Source organism: Neomonachus schauinslandi, chromosome 9 (assembly GCF_002201575.2).
Source record: "Neomonachus schauinslandi chromosome 9, ASM220157v2, whole genome shotgun sequence".
NCBI classification, from domain to species: Eukaryota; Metazoa; Chordata; class Mammalia; order Carnivora; family Phocidae; genus Neomonachus; species Neomonachus schauinslandi.
Window position 1 is genome coordinate 113,172,073 of NC_058411.1, and position 24,945 is coordinate 113,197,017.

The window sequence follows — 24,945 nt, forward strand, 5'->3', positions numbered from 1 at the left end:
CAGAATGAGATTTTTCTCACACTCAAGATAATGTATGTTCTAGTAGTACTCAGGCATTCTGTTTAAAAAACACAACACTAAAAGTATGCCTGTATTATCATTTCATACCTATGATTGCCCTTTTACACTGCTACAACCTTGCCTTCAGCTCAGGTCATGATCCCAGGGTCCTGGGATCGAGCTCCATGTCGGGCTCCCCGCTCAGCAGGAAGCCTGCTTCTCTCTCTCCCCTCTGACTGCCACTCTGCCTACTTGTGCTCTCTATCTCTCTGTCAAACAAATACACTGCTACAACCTCATATTCTTACCATTTTGTCCTTTATTGAATGGACTAGAACAATAATCAAGACAGACTCAAGATTATCTATAAAATCTGCAATATGAATTATGCAAAATGAAATGTATTCATTTCATGACTATGAGGAAGTTTTGATGTAGAATATAAAGTAAGAACAAGAAGGAAGACCTACTAATAGTAATGCTTTATTGTAATCTGGGAGAGGAATTCTTTTTTTTAAAAAATATTTTATTTATTTATTTGACAGACAGAGAGAGCACAAGTAGGCAGAGAGGCAGGCAGAGGGAGAAGGAGAAGCAGGTTCCCAATAGGGAGCCCGATGCGGGGCTTGATCCCACCACTCTGGGATCATGACCTGAGCCGAAGGCAGCTGCTTAACCAACTGAGCCACCCAGGTGCCCCTGGGAGAGAAATTCTTGCATGGCTATGCTCTTCAAGACTAAAGGTGCCCTGAAATGGATGGTTTTATGGAGCTGGCAGAGAAATATGGATGGATTAAAAGCCTGAAGGCAGTAAAGGTCATCTATCAGACTGAACCAGGGAAATCCTAAACACATCTAAAGATTCTCATCAACAACAATGAACTGAAGGCTTAATCTGCACACTGCTCAATGATGTACTGATCTATAAAGGAGAAAGCTAATGTGCCAGGATATCTGACTGAGTTTAGCATTTGACATCAAACTCTCAAACTTTTTTTTAAAGATTTTATTTATTTGAGAGAGAGTGAGAGAGAGAGAGAGCATGAGCGGGGTGAAGGGCAGAGGGAGAAGCAGACTCCCTGCTGAGCAAGGAGTCTGATACGGGGCTCGATCCCGGGACTCCAGGATCATGACCTGAGCTGAAGGCAGACGTTTAACTGACTGAGCCAACCAAGCGCCCAAACTCTCACACTTTTCTGAACTCTTCTGGAGCTGCCGACTTTTTATTTATCGAATGCTTGGCACTTAAACTCTATTATCAGGAATCTTCCTTTAATGTGCTATAGGCAATTCACACTTAACAGCTATAAAACTGAATCCATAATCTTCCTCAAAATCTGTTCCATCCCCCATGTTCTCCATGTCAGCTGAGAGTACTCTACTCTGTCACTAAGGCCAAAAACCTGGAGTCCTTTTCAGCATTTCCCCTGGTCTTCCTGCCACAATGAATCCTTCACCAAACCCAGTTGATTCTGTCCTTTCTTCTGTGTTCCTGTTATTACTGTCCCAGTTAAAGCCTTTAGCTTTCTTGGTCTGAGTACTCCCAACGGCCTCCTGCCTGCCTGTCCCTCCTGACTCCAACTTGTTTCCACACAACTACCAGTGATCATTCTAGAATAAAAATCTAATCATGCATATCATTCCTTATTTAAAGTCATTCAAGAGGGCGCCTGAGTGGCTTAGTCATTAAGCGTCTGCCTTTGGCTCAGATCATGATCCCAGGGTCCTGGGATCGAGTCCTGCATCAGGCTCTGCTTGGCAGGAAGCCTGCTTCTCCCTCTCCCACTTCCCCTGCTTGTGTTCCCTCTCTCGCTGTGTCTCTCTCTGTCATATAAATAAATAAAATCTTAAAAAAAAAAAAAAAATAAAGTCATTCAAGAGGCTACCCACTGTCTTCAGGTATTTTTACTTTTTTCATTTTAAAATTCTGTTTGAAAGCATAAAAGTCATGCTTGTTTTGAGTCTTTAAAGTTCAAATGTTTTACGATAAGGATACATTACTATATCATTAGAATAAGCAGTAACACTTGGCCCTGTAATAGGGAATGATCACCTTAAACCAGTTTTGGGATCAGGAAAAGGAACATTTAAATGAAATAGAACATAAGTTTATAGGGTGCTTGGGTGGCTCAGTTGAGTGTCCGACTCTTGATTTTGATTTTGGCTCAGGTCATGATCTCAGGGTTGTAAGATCAAGACCCTCATCAGGATCCCCACTCAGCGGAGAGTCAGCTTGAGGATTCTCTCCCTCTGCCCCTCTCCACACTTGCACTCTCTTCTTCTCTCTCTAAAATAAAAATAAATAAATCTTTTAAAAAAAGTTTAAATTAAAACAATGTATTAAAAACAACTATATCTTCCCTACATCGAATTTATATCTTTAGTACCCTCTCTTTGTTCTTGCATGAAATATCTTACAAATTTATCCCCTAGGTTGTAAGATGCATCTGGCTTGCTAATAAGACTGTCACACAGAGCTGGTAAATATTCAGGAAAAAAAAGTGCAGCCCTGACCTTCTTTTTAAGTAAATATAAGAACAATAAACTATATCAAGTAGCTTGTGTCCAGGAAATAAATGTAATTATGAAAAGATAAGTGAGTATAAGATTTAAAGCTCCATGTACATCTTTAGTCTTCTACCTATGACGGAGTTTACTCTTAGTTTTTGAACTGGGAAGATTATTTTCCACAGTATCATATTTAAACACACAGTTGAGCTCTTCAGATTAACAAATTACTCAGATAGAGTAATTTCTAGTCTCTCCCGTAACCCTTTTAATTACAGTATCTGTGTTCTTTCCTGCAATACATTTCTGTTGCTATCAACTCCAAAATCTCTTGAGAGCAAATGCCATTCAGTATTATTATACATGCATTACCAAGAAGGTAGGAGAAGCTGTTAAACCGACTGAGATCCTATGATGCCAGTTTAATCTGCCTTCCAGGCTCCCAAAACATGTCAGCACTATTGTAGTAAAGTAGGTTTTAAGTTTTGGGTGATGTGATTTACTTGAAAGACAAATAGCAGAGTGTAGAGCAGACTATTATAGGTCATAGCAAAGTAAGTTCAGATCTGTAGCTACAATTTATTTTTTATTATGCATATTTACTAAGTACTGAAACAATAAACATGAAGCCCAGCTAAGAGTTGAACACACCAGGTTACACACATGCTTTTCCTACCTCCTAAGAGGGCACAGTTTAAAAAAAAAAAAAAAAAAAACAGAAAGGATTTAAATAATAATTTAAGTGCTTAGGAGGAAAAAAGCTCTCACAATCATTATACTATACTCATAAAATGATGCACCACTGAACTTAAATCCACTTAATCTATTTGAAAAACAGCATTTTGAATTTCAAATCTTTGAACTCAAGCCTCCTATCGGATGATGATCAACTGCTAACTAACAGGATAGTGTCCTTGATATAAAAATGGTTGCTGTACCACTGGCTAAGCATTTTCTACTTTTTAATAACAAGGATCCAATTACACCAATTCATCCTTAGTCTTCCACCCAGTCCCCTTGGAGCAGCAATATTCATTTGTAGGGCAGCACTCTAAGGTAGGATGCAAATAGAGATCAATTCCAATCCTATGCACCAGGATTATTTTATCACATGACAGACATTAAGCTACACACAAAAATTGAGTTGTAATTTCTAGTGTGGTAAGGCTTTACTTATCTAAAAAAACATTAAGCTTTTTGCAGAAATGAATACAACTCTAGAAACAGTGACACAGGCATAAAAGGGAAAGATTGTAAACAATACATCTACTCTGCTCCTCACCAATGATAGTGCTAAACAAATCAGAGAAGACACATAATTAGTAATGGCTGAAAGCTAGAAAGACATACTTGGCCCAAGTCTTTCTTGGTACAATAAATGAATCTGTACACTACCCTCAGTATCATGTATTGCTAGAGAAAGATTTTAATTAAATGCCAGGGAGAAGAAATCTGCCAATTAGAATTTTGCAAGTAGTTTGTTTTGCTAGGAAATAAACGGCTAGCAGCTGACATTGTCTTTCTGGCAAAATAAAGCAGCTCTTTCCCCTTTTTTGAAATAAACATAAAAACCATTATGTTTATTTAATACACTCCCTAAATTGGCAATTAGCTTGAAAAGACTGTTTTTACATATGGCAGAGTTCCCTGTACCTAAATCTCCCCACCCCCTCAATAACCATAGTGTACCATATTTATATGTTGCTATAGTACTATAGAAAGAAATTCAGTATTTCTCTATTATTTCACTAGCTCTAGAGTCAGTGATCTACATTTAAAAATCTGAAGAAAAAACTGGCAGCAGCAACCAGAGGATTGTGAAATTCAGAAACTTATTCAGTCATACTCAAGAGCAGACATTTTAAAACTCCTATGAGCCCTAATTTCATTGATATGAAAATAGCTATGAATGTTTGGTAAATCTGCAAATATCAATAAATAGATGAAACTCTAAAAATTATTTCACCAAGAGAGAATTAACAATTTTGCTAAAGGTAGAATAATGATGATGTTGATGGTGATGTCAGAAACTTGGCTTTTCAAAAGCATTCAAAATCCTCATTCTTGTTCTGCACCCCTTCCCCACCATGGCCCTGAATCTCCTTATATGCACAATAAACATTGGCATGTTTTTTTAATTTATGGGAGAATTCTAAGTATGGTATCTAGACCTTAGAAATAAAGAATACCTCATTTATTATACATTAAGAAATATGATAAATCCCTAAAACTGTTCCTTTTGAAATGATATTTATCTGGTCTAAAATTGGTAGTGAACAGGCATTTTTTAAATGGGTTTTTTCATGCTAATGGCCTGAAAACTGCTTCAAATTGTTGGACTTCAGTCATTTTCTACCAAACATACAATGACACATCTCATTTTACTGAAATTAGCTTAAAAACAATTAAAATTTTAATTAAAAACTAAGTCTAAGATGAAGAAAGCAAACATGAGCTCTTATGAAAATGTAGAATATTTTGTAATATTGAATTGTAATAGCTGTGTACAGCTTATGAAACATATATGAAGATATTAGCATTATGAAATGTGGTCATTTTTGCCTTGTGATTAAAAGCCATGTCATATACTTATTTTTTTTTTTTAAGATTTTATTTATTTATTTGAGAGAGAGAATGAGATAGAGAGAGCATGAGGGGGGGAGGGTCAGAGGGAGAAGCAGACTCCCTGCTGAGCAGGGAGCCCGATGCGGGACTTGATCCCGGGACTCCAGGATCATGACCTGAGCCGAAGGCAGTCGCTTAACCAACTGAGCCACCCAGGCGCCCCCATGTCATATACTTATTGTGGTGGCATTTCAACATACTTATATGACCAAAACAGCTAATAATCTTTACATGAACAATATTGTCAACTTCAGTAGTAAGCAAATGCAATTAATTAGACCACCTTTCCTTTTTAGTGCCCTAAGAATTAAAAGAAAAAAAAATGAAGTTCTAGAAAAGAAGACAAATTACTTCGCCAAGATTGCCACTGAGAACACTCTGCCTCTAGTTTTTAAGAGCTCCAATCTAAGAAATGTGGGCAGGTATATTCTCTTTGGGGGCTTAAATAAAATTGCCCACAACTGACAGTTCAGCTTAGCACATAAACTATACATCACTGAGAAGCCTGACTTATCATCAAAAATGGTCTCCAGGCATTACAATGATTATGTGCTGCCTTTCTCAGAGAGAAATTCTGAAGAAATAAAGGACTAAACCAGAGGAAACAAATAACCCTTTCATGCTCCCAGGGTACAGGCACACATATGAAATGGTTCCTGACCTATAATTTACCTAAGGTGGCATGCTATCTTCTCTCATTTACCATATATTTACTAAACGTATAACATGGGCATTTAGTTAAGATACCAGAACTACAACAGGGAGCAAAACAGTCTCTGTTGTCATGAAAGTTATGGTTTGAGGTGAAAGACATCAAGCAAATATACCAATAAACAAAATTTAAAATAAAAAAATTCTATGAAGGAAAACAGAATGCTATAGAATAACAGTGGGAGTTGTCATTTAGACAAGGCACGTCTCTAAAGAAGTGAGCTGAATGTTAAATAGATACATTCCATGCTGAACAGAGGTGAGAAAGAACTTGGTGCTTTGGAGGAAGTAAGAGAAGGCTAGAGTGGGCTATAGAAAATGATTGATCAGGAGAGGAGGACAATAAAGAGACATAAGCAAGAACTAAAACCTGAAGAGAATGTGGAGCTATGTTAAAGGGTTGGGCTTTCTCCAAAGTGCAAGAGCAAACCTGTGAAGAACTTTAAGAAAAGGCATGATATATTTATGTTTTTTAAGGGATCATTCTAACTTCTGTGTGAAGAATGAACTGACAGGTAGTAAGAATGGATCTTTAAGGACCAGTTGGGAAGCTACTGCAATAGTCCACCACAGCAAGATGGTGGCTTGAAATAGTATACTGGGAGTGGAGACAGAGCATAGAGGGCGAATTCAAGATCTATTTAGGAAGCAGAATTGATAGAATCTAGTAGTGGTCTGGATATGTGTGTGTGTGCACTCATTTTATTTATTTATTTGAGAGAGACAGAGAGAGCAGGAGCGGAGAGAAGAGGGAGAAGCAGGCTCCCTGCTGAGCAGGAAGCCGGATGTGGGGCTCGATGCCAGGACCCCAGGATCATGACCTGAGCCAAAGGCAGATGCTTAACCAACTGAGCCACCCAGGTGCCCCCCGGTAATGAGAGGTCTTAAGAATGATCCAAGATGTCTAATTAGGAAGTTAGTAAATATTTATGGAGATAAGGTTTACAGAGATCAGGAAGATCAAAGATGTAGAAATAGGGAAAGAGCCAAGAGCTTAAGACTGAGTATGCTCATCATAAGATGCCTTTGAGATAAATACCACGTTAGAAGCTGAATACCAGACCCTAGAGCTCAGAAGTCTGGGCTGGTGACAGGAATTTAGGAATTTTCAGCACATATGATGGTTGGTATTTTAAGTCAAGAATGTAAGAGATATCCTGGGGAGAGATGGTAGAGTAATGAAAGAGGATTGAGTCCTGAGGAATTAGATGAACAGAGGAGTTTGCAAAGGTGTCTGAGAAGATGTGATCACAGGCAGCTAGAGAACCAGGAGTGAATGGTGTCAGAATATTTGAAGAAAAAAAGATAAACCCAAATGTTGCTGAGAGATTAAATAAAATGAGAATGTGAAAGATGTCTTTTTTGATAACACGGAAGTTACGAGCGAAGACCCTTCTGATGGACTGGTAGTTGTAGATAAGCATACTATCTACGTGGTTTGTACGAGGTGGGGGGATGACTAGAAAAAAACATAGCCTTTAAAGTCATTTGGAGGAGGTTAAGTAAATTAAGTTAGAAAAAAATTATACAAATTGTAAGTGCATAGCTTGTGAAAAGTATGACTTTCACCTACCATGTAACCCCTCCCATTCACTAGCCCCATAAAAGTAACTAGAGTGACTTCTAACACCATAAATTTGTTTTGCTTGTTTTCAAACTTAATCCATACACTACATATTCATTTGTGTCTGGCTTCTTTTGCTCAGTATTATGCTTGATGATCACCCCATGTTACAAGAAGAATTTATTCACCCTTTCTACTTTGATGGATGGTAAGGCTATTAATAATGCTACTATGAATACTCTTGTTCATTTTTGTCTTTTGGTGAATGTATGTATAGATTTCTGCTCGCTGTACACCCCAGAATAGCTAGGTCAGAGGATATATGCATGTTCACTTTTAGAATATACAACCAAACTGATTTCCAAAATAGTTTTAACGATTTACATACACATCCACCAGTAGCACATAAGTTTCAGTTGTTCCACATCAAGGTACTTGATATTGCAGTCTTTTAAAATTTTAGCTGTTTCTTAGGGTATGTAGTGGTATTTCATTGTGGTTTTGATTTGAATTTATTCAATGATTAACAATTATTGGCTGCATGTTGGTTTTTGGATAGTTTCTTTTGTGGAGCACCCATTCAAGTATTCTGTCCTTTTAGAAATTTCGTTTTCTTTTTTCTCTGATTTTTAGGAGTTCCACAAGTCCTTTATTGGATACATGGAATACAAAAATATATACTCTCACTCTGTGACTTGTTTGTCCGCTCTTATAATAGTTCTGTCTTCCGACGAATATAAGTTCTTAATTTTAATAAGGTTCAATTTAGCAATCTTCTTCCTTTTTGGATCCTCACCTATTCCAAGATTAAGATATTTTCAGTTTTTCCCTAAAGTTTTATCTTTAATATTTAGATCTATGAACCAACTGGAATTGATTCTTGTTGTGAGGTAGGAATGGAGATTCATTTTTTTTTCCCTCCCCACACGACCCAGCACTATTTATCGAAAAGTCCATTCTTTCCCGGGGCGCCTGAGTGGCTCAGTCGGTTAAGCGTCTGCCTTCGGCTCAGGTCATGATCTCAGGGTCCTGGGATCGAGCCCCACATCGGGCTCCCTGCTCGGCGGGAAGCCTGCTTCTCCCTCTCCCGCTTCCCTGCTTGTGTTCCCTCTCTCTCTGTGTCTCTCTGTTGAATGAATAAATAAAATCTTTAAAAAAAAAAGAAAAAAAAGTCCATTCTTTCCTGACTGTGCTGCAGCGCCTTTGCTGTCATAAAATTAAGTAATTACATCTATGTGAGACCATTTCTGGATTCTTTATTCCATTCCATAGATCCACTTGTCTATTCTCATGTGAATTGTGACACTGTCTAATGACTGTAGCTTTACAGCAAACCCTGTTATCTGGTAATGAAAGTCCTCCAGCTTTGTTCTTAAAATTGTCTTGACTACTCTTAGCCCTTTTCATGTCCATGTGGATTTCAAAACCAATTTGTCACTCCCTCTTTCTACCCTATATATAAGCCATCTGGCATTTTATTAGGATTCTATTTAATCTATAGACCAATTTGGGAAGGAGTCAATTTCACAGTACTGAGTTTCCCAATCTGACTACAGATTATTAGCTCTTAATTTCTGTCAAAGTTTTCTGTCAAAAGGCCTTGCAAGACTTAAGTTTGATTTTTTTTTGGATTCTATTGTAAATGGTATTGTTTTTGTAAATTTAATTTTCTAACTTATTGTTGCTTGTATATGAATTAATTTTGTATTTTGACTTTGCATCAAGTAGTCTTGCTAAATTCATTTATTAATTCTAATAATTTGTAGATTCTTTTAGACTTTTTACGTTCCCAGGTAATACATTTAGGTTCATGAAAGAAACTGGCCTGTAAATATTTTCTCTCAAAATGTGATGGTCGAGTCTTGGCATCAAGGCTTTGCTGATTGCAGAAAACAAGTTGTATTCTATGGAAGAATATGAGTAAGATTGGGGTTACTTCTTCTTTAAACATTTATAAGAAATCACCAGTGGGGCACCTGGGTGGCTCCAGTTGGTTAAGCATCTGCCTTTGGCTCAGGTCATGATCCCAGAGTCCTGGGATCGAGCCTCATGTCGGGTTCCCTGCTCAGCAGGAAGTCTGTTTCTCCCTCTGCCCGTCCCCCTGTTCCTGCTTTCTCTAATAAATAAATAAAATCTTAAAAAAAAATTCACCAGTGAAATCATCTAGGCATGGCTTCCTTTATAAATAAAATTTAAATAATGGATTCAATGTCTTTAATGGGTAAAAGCAATATTCAGATATTCTATTTCTCCATGTGCCAATTTTGGTAAAGTATGTTTACCATTCCACCTGAAATTTAAAATTTGCTTGCATAAAGTTGTTCATAATATCTTACCATTTTAACATCTGTAGAATCTGCACAGAAATGTCTTCTTTCCATTCCTAATATTGTGTTCTTTCTTCTTCTTTTTTTTTTTTAAAGAATTTATTTATTTGAGAGAGAGAGAGAGCGCACAAAGGGAGAGGAAGAAGCAGGCTCCCAGCAGAGCAGGGAGCCCGACTTGGGGCTCAATCCCAGGACCCTGAGATCATGACCTGAGCCAAAGGCAGATGTTTAACTGACTGAGCCACCCAGGCGCTCCTCTCTGTTTTTCTTGATCAGTATTGCTAGAGGTCTATGCATCTGATTTCTTCAAAGAATGAACTTTTGGCTTTGTTGATATTTCCTATTGCACATTTGTCTTCTGTTTCATTAATTTCTACTTTATATAATTTCCTTTTTTCTACTTTAATTTGCTGTTCTTTTCCTAATTTCTTGAGATATTTAAATCACTGATTTTTGACTTTTCTAATATATGCATTTATAGCTATAAATTTCCCATCAAATATAGCTTTAGCACATTCACATATATTTTGATATACTGTATTTTCCTTATCATTCTGTTATAAATGTGTTCTAATTCCATAGTGCTTTCTTTTTGATCCAATGGGTTATTTGGAAATGTATTTTGGGGGGAGTTTGCTACCTATGCTTTTATAATCCATTTCTTACTTTTTTTTTTTTAAAGATTTTATTTATTTATTTGACAGAGACAGGAGAGAGGGAACACAAGCAGGAGGAGTGGGAGAGGGAGAAGCAGGCTTCCCATGGAGCAGGGACCCCGATGTGGGGCTCGATCCCAGAACCCTGGGATCACGACCTGAGCCAAAGACCTAACGACTGAGCCAACCAGGTGCCCCCCCTTTCTTACTTAATTCTATTGTGGTTGGATAACATATTCTGGATTACATTTGTTGAGACTTTCTCTATGGCCCATCATATGATCTATTTTGGTAAAAGATCTGTGTGAACTTGGAGAAACATTTTTGAAGCTGTATTACTAGATACATACAAACTTACAGTTCTTACGCTTTCCTGATAGAATGACCTTTTTGGGATGTCTGGCTGACTCAGTTGGTGGAACATGGGACTCTTGATCTTGGCGTTCTGGGTTTGAGCCCCATGTTGGGGGTAGATTACTTAAAAAAAATAAAATCTTAAAAAAAAAGAATGACCCTTTTATAATTATGAAATATTCTTTATTATTTCTAGTTATTCTTCATGTATTCAAGTCTACTGTGTGTTGCTATTTACATTATATATATTTTTTGTTTAGTGTTTGTATGATATTTTCCATTCTTTTACTTCCAATCTTTCTGGGTCTTTACATTTCTGGTGTGTCTTTCGTAAGCAGTATGTAGTTGGATTGAAAACAAATCAACCTGGGACACCTGGGTGGCTCAGTTGTTAAGCGTCTGCCTTCGGCTCAGGTCATGATCCCGGGGTCCTGGGATTGAGCCCCGCATCAGCTCCCTGCTCCGCGGGAAGCCTGCTTCTCCTTCTCTCACTCCCCCTGATTGTGTTTCCTCTCTCGCTGTGTCTCTCTCTGTCAAATAAATAAATAAAATCTTTTAAAAAAAAAATCAATCTGACATTTACTGTTTTGTTTTTCAATAAAATCCGGTTTCTACCTATTATGTTATTGTCTCTCAACTCCAAAGCACTTCGCCCATGGAACCTCATAAAGGCATATGCCCTGGTCCTGTGGCTCTCTGTATCTGCAACCTGCCTTGATTTTCCTGTGTGGTCCCTCAAGGTGTACCACGTACTTCCTCTAGGACCTGTGAAAAATAAATTTTTTTTTTTTTTTTCTTTTTTTAAAGATTTTATTCATTTATTTGAGAGAGAGAGAGAATGAGAGACAGAGAGCATGAGAGGGAGGAGGGTCAGAGGAAGAAGCAGACTCCCTGTCAAGCAGGGAGCCCGATGTGGGACTCGATCCCGGGACTCCAGGATCATGACCTGAGCCAAAGGCAGTTGCTTAACCAACTGAGCCACCCAGGCGCCCCGAAAAATAAATTTTTCTATTTCAATTCCCTTATGATCTTTTGTTGAACTGTGCTTCACCACTTGACACTTTTTCTCATCTGTTATATGACCTTTTCTTTCCTTCTTTTGGATTAATCTAGTAATTTTTCATTCTATTTTTCTCCTAGCTATACATTCATTTATTGTTTTTACTGGTTATACAAGAGATTGAGTCATTGACTTATTTTAGTCTAATAAAACATTAGGAATTCTACTACTTCCCAGACAACGCTAGGACCTTAGTATTTTCCATTTACACTGATCCTACCTTTTGTATTATAATTATCACATGTTTTAATTTTATATATATTTAATATCCCCCAAATCATTATTATTATTTTTATATAGTCAATGTTAATGTAGCTGTATCTATGTATTTATCCTTTCTGTTGCTCTTCATTTCTTTTTTGAACTTTCAAGTTCCATCCAGGATCATTTTTCTTCTGCTTGAAAAATTACCTTCAGGTTTTTTGTTTTTTTTTTTTAGTGAGGGTCTGCATGCAATAAGTTGTTCTAGTTATTTTTCTGGTAATCTCTATGTCTCATGTACTTCAGAACAACATTTTCATTGGGAATAGAATTTTAGATTGAGTTATTTTCTTTAAGCACTTTAAAGATTGCATTCCAGTTTTTTTTTACCTCCATTATTTCTGTTGAGAAGTCAGATGTGTCTTATCATTGTTCCTTTGAATATGAAGGGTCTTTTAATTCTCTGGCTATGTTCAGCAGTTTTACTACAAAGTGCCTAAGTTTGGTCCTCCTTGCATTTAGTCTTTTTTTTTTTTTTCCTCCTTGCATTTATTCTGCTTGGGGTTTATTATACTTTTGAAATCCATGGCTTGATGTCTTTTATCAGTTTTAGAAAATTCTCAGTCATTATGTCAAAAGTTTAGCTAAGGTACTCTGCTAGCTAAGGTATTGCTGCCTTGGGTGTCCATTTCGTTTGGCCAAGCAGCCTGGGGGGTGAGGGGGGATGCTTAAACTGACATTTGCCCCTTGGGAAAGCATGTGCCTTAGCCAACAGCCCGCAGAGTCACACATAAATTTAAGTTCCTGATGTGATTTACCCAACAGCCCCAGTGGTAACAGTCTCCCCTATCTTCCAGGGCCTTCCCCTTGCGCATCCCCTAGGTAAGATCCCCTTGGAGCTTACCAAATTCTGTTCTTTTGGTTTCAATTGACCAGTCAAGCCTAGCCCGGGAACTCCAAAGCACTTCGCCCATGGAACCTCATAAAGGCATATGCCCTGGTCCTGTGGCTCTCTGTATCTGCAACCTGCCTTGATTTTCCTGTGTGGTCCCTCAAGGTGTACCACGTACTTCCTCTAGGACCTGTGAAAAATAAATTTTTCTATTTCAATTCCCTTATGATCTTTTGTTGAACTGTGCTTCACCACTTGACACCACAGAGCTCTACTTACCAAAGGTTAATTTAACAATTAGTCACAACACATTATCTTTTCAAACATCGCTTCTCCTAATTTTCTCTCTCCTTTTCTGGGACTCCAATTACAAGTGTATTAGACTTTTTCATCATGTTTCTGAATATTTTCATATCGCTGCTGTAACAAATTACCATAAAACTATTGGCTTAGAGGGTCGCCTGGGTGGCTGAGTCGTTGAGCATCTGCCTTCGGCTCAGGTCATGATCCCGGGGTCCTGGGATCGAGCCCCGGATTGGGCTCCCTGCTCCTCGGGAAGCCTGCTTCTCCCTCTCCCACTGCACTTGCTTGTGTTCCCTCTCTCGCTGTATCTCTCACTGTCAAATAAATAAAATCCTAAAAAAAAAAAAAACAAACCCAAAAAACTATTGGCTTAGAGTTATACAAATTTATTTTCTTATAGTCTGGATATTAGAAGTCTAAAATGGTTCCAAAGGGCTGGATTCGTCTGGAGGCTCTAGGGGAGAATCCATTTCCTTGCCTTTTCCAGCTTCTAGGTGCTGCTTCCATTCCCTGGTTTATGGCCCCTTCCTCCATCTTCAAAGGCAAGAATGCAGCATCTTCTCTTCTCTCTGACTTGTTTCTGTGTATCTTCTATCTATATCTGATCTTTTTGCCTCCCACTTAAGACCCTTCTGATTAGACAGGACACATCTGGATAATCCAGGATAATCTTACCTCAAGATTCCTAATTTAGTCGTATCTGCAAAGTTCTTTTTTGCTAAGTAGGGTAACATACGCACAGGTTCTGGGGATTAGGATATGGACATCTTTCAGGGATCATTATTCAGCCCTCCACATTCTCTTATACATTTTATTATATTTTCATACTTTTTCTTCTCCATGCTTCAGTCTGATATTTTCCAAGGCTCCATCTTCCAATTCACCTCTTCTGTTTTGTTAAATCCTATTAAAGGTTCTTAGTTTCAATCATTGTATTTTTTGGTTTCTGTAACTTCCAAATGATTTTTAAAATAAATTCTACTTCTCTAGTGACATTTTCCGTTTTAGCATCTATTTCTTTAAACATATTAGTCACTGTCTGTGTCTGATAACTCCAATATCTGTATTATTTCATCTGTTTCCATTGTCTGAATTTTCTCTTAATCCTATTATTTTCATATGCCTGGTAATTTTTGCTAACAAGGTAGACGAAAAATTGTAGAAGCTTTGGATGATATTACTTCCTTCAGAGAGAAATCACCCTCCCCTCTGGAATGCAGCAACAGACAGATCATCTTATTTTATTTATTTTTAAATATTTTATTTATTTATTTGACAGGGAAAGAGAGACAGCGAGAGAGAGATCGAGCACATAAGTAGGGGGAGCAGCAGGTAGAGGGAGAGGGAGAAGCAGGCTTCCCACCGAGCAGGGAGCCCGATGCGGGACTTGGTCCCAGGATCCCTGGGATCATGGCCTGAGCCGAAGGCAGACGCTTCACCGACTGAGCCACCCAGGCGCCCCCAGATCATCTTATTTTAATCAGAAACTGTCCTGATTTGACGTTAGGTGGCAATTTTCTAAGGCTCTCTCTCTACCTCTAGTTTGCCTCCACTTAAAGGGTGTAATCCTTTAAAAGGGAATCCTACTTGAGAGTCTGGGATGTTTATAGGTCCTTTCCTCCTTGGAGGGACCTGATTTTTAACTTTTGCTTCTTAACATCATGAGATGGACAAAAATTTCACTCTGTTTTTCAGGGGTTTTCTGCTTAGCTTCTTAGCCTCTGACTCTGTGTAGCAAATACCCTAAGGGAAAAATAAATTAAAAAAATCATTTCTTGGTGCCTAACCTTTTCTCCTAGGATTTTGGCTCCTCAGTCCTGGCCACCTGGGGATCTCTAAACTCCAATTTTTGTGTACCAGCCCTAAACTGGCTCCTCTGCTTCTAGCAGAAGTCCTCTGCTAAGTTTCATAATTTCTTCTCTTGTACCATGAATTAAGCAAATTCCTAGAGGGGAAAAGAGAAGCACAGAACATAAGCCCACTTCTTTGAAGTTGCCTGTGCTCCATAATTTTGGTTTCTTAAGTCCTGGCTACCTCATTAGGTCTCTGATGCCACTATTCTTTTCTTTTTTTGGTATGATATCTGCCTTTTCATGTTGTTCTCAGCAAAAGCATCAGTCTGCAGCAACCTAGTCCTTCAGAGCCAGAAGTGGAAGTCATAGCAGAGTTCTCAATCAAAACTCTACTGCTTATTAGCTGTGTGACTTTGGCAAATTACTTAACCTAGATATTTAAAGATTCTGTGTTTCAATTTTCTTCTATGTAAAATGAATACTATCTTATAAAGTTATGAGGATGTGACGATTAAATGAAATACGTTTGTAAAACGTCTAGTAACAAAAACACTTAATGAGGGCTTACTATGTGGCAGGCAGTTTATGTGGATTTAACGATTTAATGGAGATATAGTTATTAACTCCCATTTCCTTTCCAAGGTCACATAGTATTAAGTGATGGAGCCAGGATTTGACTCTAGAGCACTTTTCTTACTAACTACTCAATACTACTTCAATAATATTGCTTTTGTATCATGTCTGATACCAGTTAAATGCTCAATAAATGTCAGTTATTATTATACAGGAAATACAAATGCTTTAGAAATATACACTAATCACATCAGTTTTCCTCTTCTATTTATTTTTTCCTTTTCATTTTTGAAAAAAAATTCTTAAAACATCTTCCTATGTATTTTAAAAGAAGCTATTGTGAAAAATGTCTAATAGCTTACTGAATGGGGAGGTAATAATTTGCTTAACCATTACTTTATTGTTGGATATTCAGAAGGTTTCCATTTTTTTTTTTTAGAAAGTACAGATATCAGTACTATTAACATTTTGTGCCTTTAACTACTTTCTTCATTTGAAGTATTTTCTCAGAATAAAATCCTATCAGTGAATTACTGGCTCAAGACTATGAACACTTTATTATTGCTGATATAACAGCTATATTGTTACATTGTTCCCCCAAAGATTTGGAGTAATTGTGATACCATCAGCAACAAAAATGAAAGGTTTGTGTTAAGAGAATAGGTATTAAAGCTATGGAGTACAGGAATGAAAGAAATGTGGAGATGGGAAAGAGAAGAAAGATATACATTCTGAGGCTGAGAAAGAGAAAAGTGGAGTATCTGGATACTCATTCTTGTGAAAGAGGGGTATTAGCTTCACTTAAAGAAGTAGGGATGGAAAAAGGACTGGGCTGTGTTGAAAATTCAAATGCTTCAATATAAATACACATACATGCACATCATAATCTTTTATGAATAATGTTTCTATGATAAGTTTTCAAAAGATACGTGTTTCCCACCCTCATCAGTGCAATGTTGGATACAGAGAAATATTATTTAGGTGTAATTTACAGATAGATTATCTGATACACCAGGGTTTAACTTAATCTTCAGTATCACTTATTCTAACCTAATATTCTAACATTTAGTAATCTGGTGTGTGGATCTCTATTACTGTTTGAAGATACACAGAGAAATAATCTCTCTTCAGGATAACATATTAAATTATAAAAACATTATACATATAAATTACAAAATAACCACACGTGTTATTGTTTTCTCTTAGTTCAGTTAATTTAGTAAAGCGTACTGGGAAGCAGGAGGCCTATGTTCAAGCACCCACTGTGTCATCTGCTTGGTGCATAATTTTGGGCCTTAACTGTCTTACCTATATATTGGGATTATATTTTATCTGACTAAAAACCAGTATTGGAACATGGCATCTGTTTAATATTCCTAATCTTAAATATGTTTAGTGAGTATACTATATTTGAATAAAAGTGAAAGAATCTCTCCTTTTTTGCTAATGCCTACCATGATTTGATTATCTCTTTTTAATTTTAATGCCTTATTAACCTTATTACCAGATTAGATTTGAAGTTATTACTTTAAAAGCTACCTTATGGGACTCTCTTAGGACCATTTGTCTGCTCCTACCATCAGATGAATCTCAGCGTATATACTCAAAGGCAGTTGCTTTTCTACCACTGCCTTCCTCTTTTCTCCTTTGCTCCCATTGTGGATTTTGGGACAGTATGTACCTGCTCATTATGGAGAAACAGAAAGGGCCCTGAAAATATGGGCTTTTAAAGAGAGACCCTCCTCTCTGTCTTTGCACTGTAGGCTCCCCAAGCAAAAAAAATGAAGCAAACAAAAAACTTCTCTGCTAACTGCTTCATTATGTGCACAGGTAAGTGCCTGACTATCCAAGTTCCATTTCAGATTTTTCTTCCAGTTTCTGTTAGCTCCTAGAAAATTTCAGTGATACTGAGGAATCATGGAGTATGAGAATAACTTGCCTGCGAGGCATTCAAATCCTGTCTCTATCACTTACTGATCAAGTGATTTTGGGCAAGTGACCTAAGCTCTCTAAGTCTCGATTTTTTCATATGTAAAATGAAGTTAGTTAATACTTACAACACCAAATTTTAGAATTAAGTTAGTCAAATGGTATTTGGAATTATGGCTATCTGTGGTTTGAATGCGAATATCATTTAGAAAATAAGGAGAGCGCCATTGAATAAAGTAGTTTTTAAGCTGATTCAAATTAGAGGCTGGTTTGATTTCTAGGGTCCTAAAAAATCGGCATCTTTTAAAGAATCCATTCTAGATGGGGAGCAAATATAAAGGCTTTGAATTCTTTCATGGTCCAAAAGATGCCAATTCCAAGGTATAGAAAATGGTATATTAAAAGCAACAGCCAAAATGAAGAATAATTTTGTATCTATTCATAATTAGCCAAAAACTTGCTGGTGAAATTATGTGGAAAACAACACACTCATACATTGCTGGTGGCATCAAAAATTAGTACAACCTTTCAGAAAAATAATATAGTATTGTACTAAGAACTATGAAATGCCCATACTCTTATAATCCCACTCATAAGACTATCCTAAGACATTAATTCAAATAAGGATAATAGCTCGGACATAACAGGTCCTCACATATTTCTTCAAATGAATACCTTTATTTGCATTGACCTCTCCAAGTCACTGCCCTTGGTTCCTTCTCATTTATGATTTTCTATTTTAATCATCTCAGGATAGTTTCAGAATCAAATTCTTGTGTCTTTGTCTAGTCTCTGTTCTCCAACCTTCTCCATTAACTTCATTGTTGATTCCTATCAGACCCCCTTACCTTCTGATACTTTCACCCTCTAAATTGTTTACCTTCACAAGGAAACCAAGTTGATGATATACCACATCCTTGACCAAATAAAAAATCTGACGCTTCCTTCAAAATCCTAGGATGTCTTTCTCCTTTGTCAACACCTTTCTAGTCTAACTGCCTGCTTCATTAAGACAAAAGATGGCCAGAAACCTTCATATCCATTCTCACTTGATCCTCACCATATCTCTGGTCTTGTACCTAGCCACTTATATTTCCCTCTGTTATCACCTCCTTGCTTCCATACTCTTGCTTTCTCCTTCTAGTTCCATCCAAAATCCAAATTCTTCAAGTTTAAGTATCTCCTTTATAAAAGATACAATTCACGTACCTCTTTAGTGTACAATTTCAGTGGTTTTTAGTATGTTGGTATACAGGTATTTTAGTATCAAGACTGTACAATCATCACCATTATCAAATTCCAGAACATTTTCATTACCCCCAGAAGAAACTCCATGCCCATCAGCAGTCACTCCCCATCCCCCATCTCCAACCCCTGGCAACCTCTAATATACTTTCCATCTCTATGGACATCTCATATCAATGGAATCACACATAATGTGGCTTTCTGTGTCTGGCTTCTTTTACTTGAGTGTAATATTTTCAATACATACTTGAAAATATGTATCACTACTTCATTCCTTTTTATTGATGAATAATATTTCTTTGCATGGCTATACTTCACTTTGTCTATTCATTCATCAATTGATGAACATTTGGATTTGTTTCTATTTTTTGACTCTTCTGAGTAATGCTGTTATGAACATCTGCATAAAAGTTTTTGTGTGAATATATATATTAATTATTTGACAGAAAGAGAGAGAGCACAAGCAGGGGGAGCAGCAGGCAGAGGGAGAAGCAGGCTCCCCGCTGAGCAGGGAGCCCAATGCGGGGCTCGATCCCAGGACCCTAGGATCATGACCTGAGCAGAAGGCAGACGCTTAACCCAGGTGCCCCTGTATTTTCAATCTCTTGGGTATGCAAACTATGAATGGAAATGCAAGTTAAATACCTCTTGATACCCAAATCTATTGTTTCTGAGTTCAGATAGCTTGGGTTATCTTTCTTTGTTTTTTTTTATTCCAAAGATTTTATTTATTTATTTGAGAGAGAGAGAGAGAGATAGTGAGAGAGAGTACAAGCAGGGGGAGCGGCAGGCAGAGGGAGTGGGAGGAGAAGCAGGCTCCTCGCTGAGCAAGAAGCCTGATGTGGGGCTTGATCCCGGGACCCCGGGATCATGACCTGAGCTGAAGGCAGATGCTTAACCAACTGAGTCACCCAGGCACCCCTGGGTTATCTTTCACAATGCAAACAACTCTATACTGACCTCTCCATCCCACCTTCACTCAAACAGCTGAAGTCTTCAGAATCTACACATGTTAATTGCAACTTACTTCTTTCCAATTAAATTGAGGACAGGGATCAATTCTCACAGTTTTGATCATACAGTAGTTGTTTAATATATGTTTATTGATACACTGACACCCTGAGATGCCCACAAATGTGAGAATGAGGACTTATTCATTCCTTCATTTGGCAGATATTTGGTTGTACACTGGTCACTGTGCTTAATGTTGGGTACAAATAGTGCACAAAAGTTAGTAAGTTCCATCATACCCCAGGTGCCAATTCAACTCCACAAATACGCACTGAATACTTATGATGTGAATAGCATTGTGTCAGGTATTTCAGCAGACACAGATAAGAATAAGATATAGTCTGCAGCCTTTTATGGCAGTACATAAGCTCTACATACAAAAATAACAATGACAAAAGCAAACACCAGCATCGCTGGATGCTAAATGCCATAAGGCAAGTACAAAAGGCTCTGGAGAGTCAATGGTCAGAGCATACATGCTTGAAAGAGTGGAGTGAGAAGGACCAACATCAGAAAATACTTCTTGAAGTTGAAGGTGGTAGGGCCTCCAAGATGATGGCATTTTGATAGATAGGGATTCCTAGGAAAAGAGAAAGTGTTTCAGGTGGAGGATAGCAAGAACAAAGATTGAAAGGCTGGGTACAGTACAGAATTTTTTTCAGAGACCAATCTAGTTAGGAATGTGTAGATGGGTAATGAGTGAAGGCTCTTGGATGTTAGGCTTAGTATTTAAATAGGTTTAGAAGAATCATTTGAAAGTCTTCCTATAACAATTCAAATTACTTTGGTGATTCCTTAATCTTTTTTTAAAACTTTTCTATTATATATATTTTCTAAAGTGATCATGGATATTAGAGATTTCTCCTTCCAACAAGGGATAAAAAATAAAATCTTAATAGCCAAGCAGGCTGATAGGAGAAGGCATAATTTCAGTAATCCTGGCACTGCATCTCCATACTTTTGGGGACACGTAAGGCTTAAAACACTCATGTAGGTAAATACTAATGGCCAAAATAGCAGAAGCAAGACTGGGAATAAAATAATTGCATTCATTAAGCTCCTAACACCAGGCACTGTGCCAGGTGATTTACCCAGAATATCCTCGATCCACCAAACAACGCTATTTAGGTTTATAGCAACTGAGGCTCAGAGAGGTCAAATAAATTGCTCACAGTAACTAAGCTAGTAAGCTCAGCTAGTAAAAGGTGGACATCAGTTTTGAAACCAGGCCTCTCTGATCCCCTATTTTCTCTATTGCTTACTTTTATTTGTTTTTACTATATAAAGGAGACCAAAATGGTAAGTTCATGATACACGCATCGATGAAAAGGACTAAATATTTAACAGAGGGGCTTTAATGGTCTGGAGAAAAATTACGCTGAAATATTCAAAACTGGTTTTAGAATGGTTTAGAGATCAAGATCAAGTCGGATGAAGTTCAGGGCTGCTTCTCGATCCAGTATGAACAATGATTGTACAATAGATCTTATTTAGGAATACCAAGGGAGCAATATTCTACTTTTCATTTGGAGACTAGAGAGTACATTCCAAGAGAATAGGGTTGTCTGTACTCACTGATACATCACAAGTCCTTAGAACAGGGTCTATCCCACAGTAAGCACTCAATAAACTCTTCCTGATATAATGAAAAGTCATTAAGGGGTATTCTCATTTGAATACTCTTGAAATAGAGATAAAGAGACAGAAGAGTAGTAAGTTTAAAAACCAAGTTGTTAGGATACTCTCATTAACACTTAACCCCATGGCAAAAACAAACTACCAAAACAACAAACATACAAAAAAAGCAATGGTTGTAAAACATTAGCATGATTTTACAATGAAAGGTGGACAAAAGAAATTAAAAAGACACTTTTGCACTTTATATAGTACCTAGCACTCTGTGGATAATCAAATTTCAGTGAAATGGAATCCAGAATTTTGACCTATTATTTTAATGTTTTAAACTTTTGTGAGCAGTATATCCAATGACTGTTTTTGGAAAAGAAAATGGCTATCTAATCTGAGTACCCTAAAAGTACCAACAATTTCTTCCTTATAGATGGCAAGCAATGGAACGAAAATCTCAAAATCATTAACTCAAAGAAGTAGCAGAGTACACTTCCATAAGTCTTTATTTTTCTAATTTTGATACTATGTTTCTATTAAAACATACAAAGAAAGCTGCAACAAAGAGCACAGAAGGAAAAAAAAAGTCTTTGGAAGATTGCAATCCTTTCTCAAGAAACACTTTTAAAGATTTTAAAGAATAAAAGCAGGTTCCGTGGACATTTCCCCTCTGTTTTTCACAAGCTTTTCTAATATTTCTTCTTTGATGGAACCAATGAATTAACTACCACTTATCACAAAACATTTTCTTTCAGATATGTGCTGTATATATTACTTTCTTCAGAACAGACAGCTCTTCAAGCTGCTCAAGTCTTTCAGCTGCAGCAATTTTTCTTATTTCTGTTATACTGCAATTCTTCCACAGAATATCATAAAGACCCAATTAAAAAAACTTCTTTGCTCTCCAGTTTCCCAAAGGCAATACTACGTATCTCCATCAATATTTTAACTAAATTTTCTCTATCTTTTTCATTTAGTTCCACAATCTTTGCTTACTTCAATAACTCCTAATACTATAGTTTAATTGTCAGGGTGATCATATCATATTTTCTTTTATATTACATTAATATGGAAGATAGTGAGCACTTTCTTTCTAATCAACTAATTAATACTTGCTTGAGGCAGTCTACATGTCCCTAACCTTCAATTAATAATAACACACACATTATCAGGTCTTGCCTTTTCAATTATTGCAGAAATTTTGTAGTCTTTCTAAAGATAACTCACTGATTTTAGGGTCTTAGATTTTTTTTTTTAATGTTCACAGGTTAAAACATGTATTTTTTCCTTACTGTAATATTTAGTTTAAAACACATTTTCTAATAAACTCTAAGTGAAATAACTTTTTAAAAGAACTAGAATTAAAACAACCGCAAATTCTGAGGATAGATTATATAACAAATCCCAAAGGAAAAAATACACAGGCCTTATTCTTTTAAAAATCCTTTAAAGACATTACAGTTCACTTGGTATTCTAAAATTAATAAAGTTGAGATTTCATAGGCTCCAGATTGATTCCTTCAGCACACACACGCACACACACACACAGTGATACTTGAAAAGAGAAGCCAAGAAATCTAAATTGTTGAGTGTTTATTACCACTTTACATATTGTTTCTTATAAAACACTGAAAACATAGGAAAAATAAAAAGTTCTGTCTTACTCATCTTTTGTCCCTTGTGAGCCAAATGTCCTGCTTGCTTAAAATCTAGCTGAGTATCATGATCCTTGCCCCATGGTTTGAAAACACAAAGAGGAGATACCAGTTTTTAATCAGTGCTGAAATTAATTAAATTACAAAGGTAAAAATGTACCAATGCACAACTCTCACAAGTGCTACATGAAAGTTACATGTAAGAATTTTTAAGGTTGAGGAAGTTGTTTTCAGGTACAGGGCAAAAGCTGCAGCCTCAAATCAACGACAGGTCTAAGAATTTAAGACACTAATCGTACCAGTTAAGGTAACACCAAGTATTTCAGTACTTCAGTACGATACTTCCACTCTTGTAAGGTGAAAATGCCTCATAATTTATGTAAAACATTGAGTCCTATAATAAACCACCTCCTTAAAAGAGCAGCTACAGAGTTCCGGTGGCATGCCAAGACAGAGAACACCACTATACCTCACTCAATCAAGGCTGGACTTGAGTAGGAGAGCAGGGGTGGACAATCCATAATTACACAAGAAAGTATGTCTTGTAGAGCTGAGTAATTTTAACAAGGGTCTTCGAATACTTTGATGAACGCATTAAAAAATTTTTTGGGGGGGAAGGAAATTTTCCATCTTACACGTGGAAATAAAACTCATAACTTCTGACTGGAGGCTGGTGATTAGCACAACTTTGTGGAATAACCTAACTTTTCACATAAAACACAATCCTAAAACTTTAAGATACCGTCTACGCAAATGGCACCAAGTATCACCTTTTCCAGCCTTCGCCGGCAATGGCAGTGGGTTGGACACCCCCAAACCATCACCCTACCCCCACAGGAAATGAGTTCTGTCTTCCCCCTCCCCCTGGACGGCCTTCCTCCCCTCCCCCAACCGGAAGTGAAGCGCCCCCATTCAGTCGGCCTCAAACCGAGACAAACCAGTAACAACAGCAAAAGAGAGATGATCTTCAAGGGGTGAAGGGCACCTCCACTGTGGCCACCCCGAAGCTCGCCTTGCTTACTGACCTGCTGACGATAGGGGCAGGCAGGGGCCTGGGGCCTAAAGAAAGTCCCTTGCACAGAGGACAATTCCCTGAGCCCCTCTCAATCGCCTTCACTCTTCTCACTCCGTCGTCTCACAGCATGGAAAAAATTCCTCCGCAGTACTTTATTTTGTTATCTTTTCTTTCCCTTTACTTAGTCGCTTAACCATCTTCCCAAAGGTAACTTTTCTTATCGCAGTAACATTTAAAATTGTTCCCGGGGGGAGAAAAATGGAATATTATTATCCATACCTTCAGAAAAATGAGGGGATTATTTTGTTCAAATGCGGCGAAGGACTACGTGATTACGCAAGGTGAGACTTACTTTCGCGGAGGTTTCTGGGAGATGTAGTTTTTTAAATTGCTAAGGCCGGCAGAAAGGAATCGGTAATTACTATACACTGGAGTCCTTGGAAACACATGTTTTGTATTCGAGGGCAGGCTCACCAGGGGACTTCGGCATCAAAAGGGCCAATACGCCCTTGCCCTTTTCCTCTGGAACTTAATGGAACCAAAATTTCCCTTCACTTTGGCCCAAGGTCCTGGTCGTCCCGCCCTCTTCCTTTGGCCACGCCCTCGTCACCAGTCAGGCGCCCTCATAGGCTCATCCTCTGGAGGTAGGAACGCGAGAGGAGGGGCGTCACGGTGACTCCTCCCGCGGGGTCGAAGAGAGACTGATGAGAGGGGCCGAAGGCCAGGGCTTGTGCGCGCGCGCGTGCTCGCTCCTCAAGGAGCGCGGCGGAGAGTGTGAGCGCGCAGGGGTGGCGCGTTGGGCTGGGAGGAGGCTGGCAGGCTGGTGGGCTGGGCGGGCGGCGGGCGGCGGGCGGCGGGCGGCCGGGAGCGCGCGGCAGACTCGGCGGCGGCGAGTAG

The 24,945-nt window shown here is 37.9% G+C and overlaps 1 protein-coding gene across 1 annotated transcript in view; it reads right to left on the reverse strand.

Annotated features, from left to right (window-relative positions):
* Positions 1–24,272, reverse strand: part of HMG20A (high mobility group 20A) — a 72,020-nt gene extending 47,748 nt beyond the window's left edge. Inside the window, exon 1 of the mRNA XM_021693735.1 lies at positions 24,059–24,272. The gene's annotated coding sequence lies outside the window, so the exon portion shown is untranslated. The remainder of the gene's footprint in view (positions 1–24,058) is intronic.
* Positions 24,273–24,945: the final 673 nt, after the last annotated feature.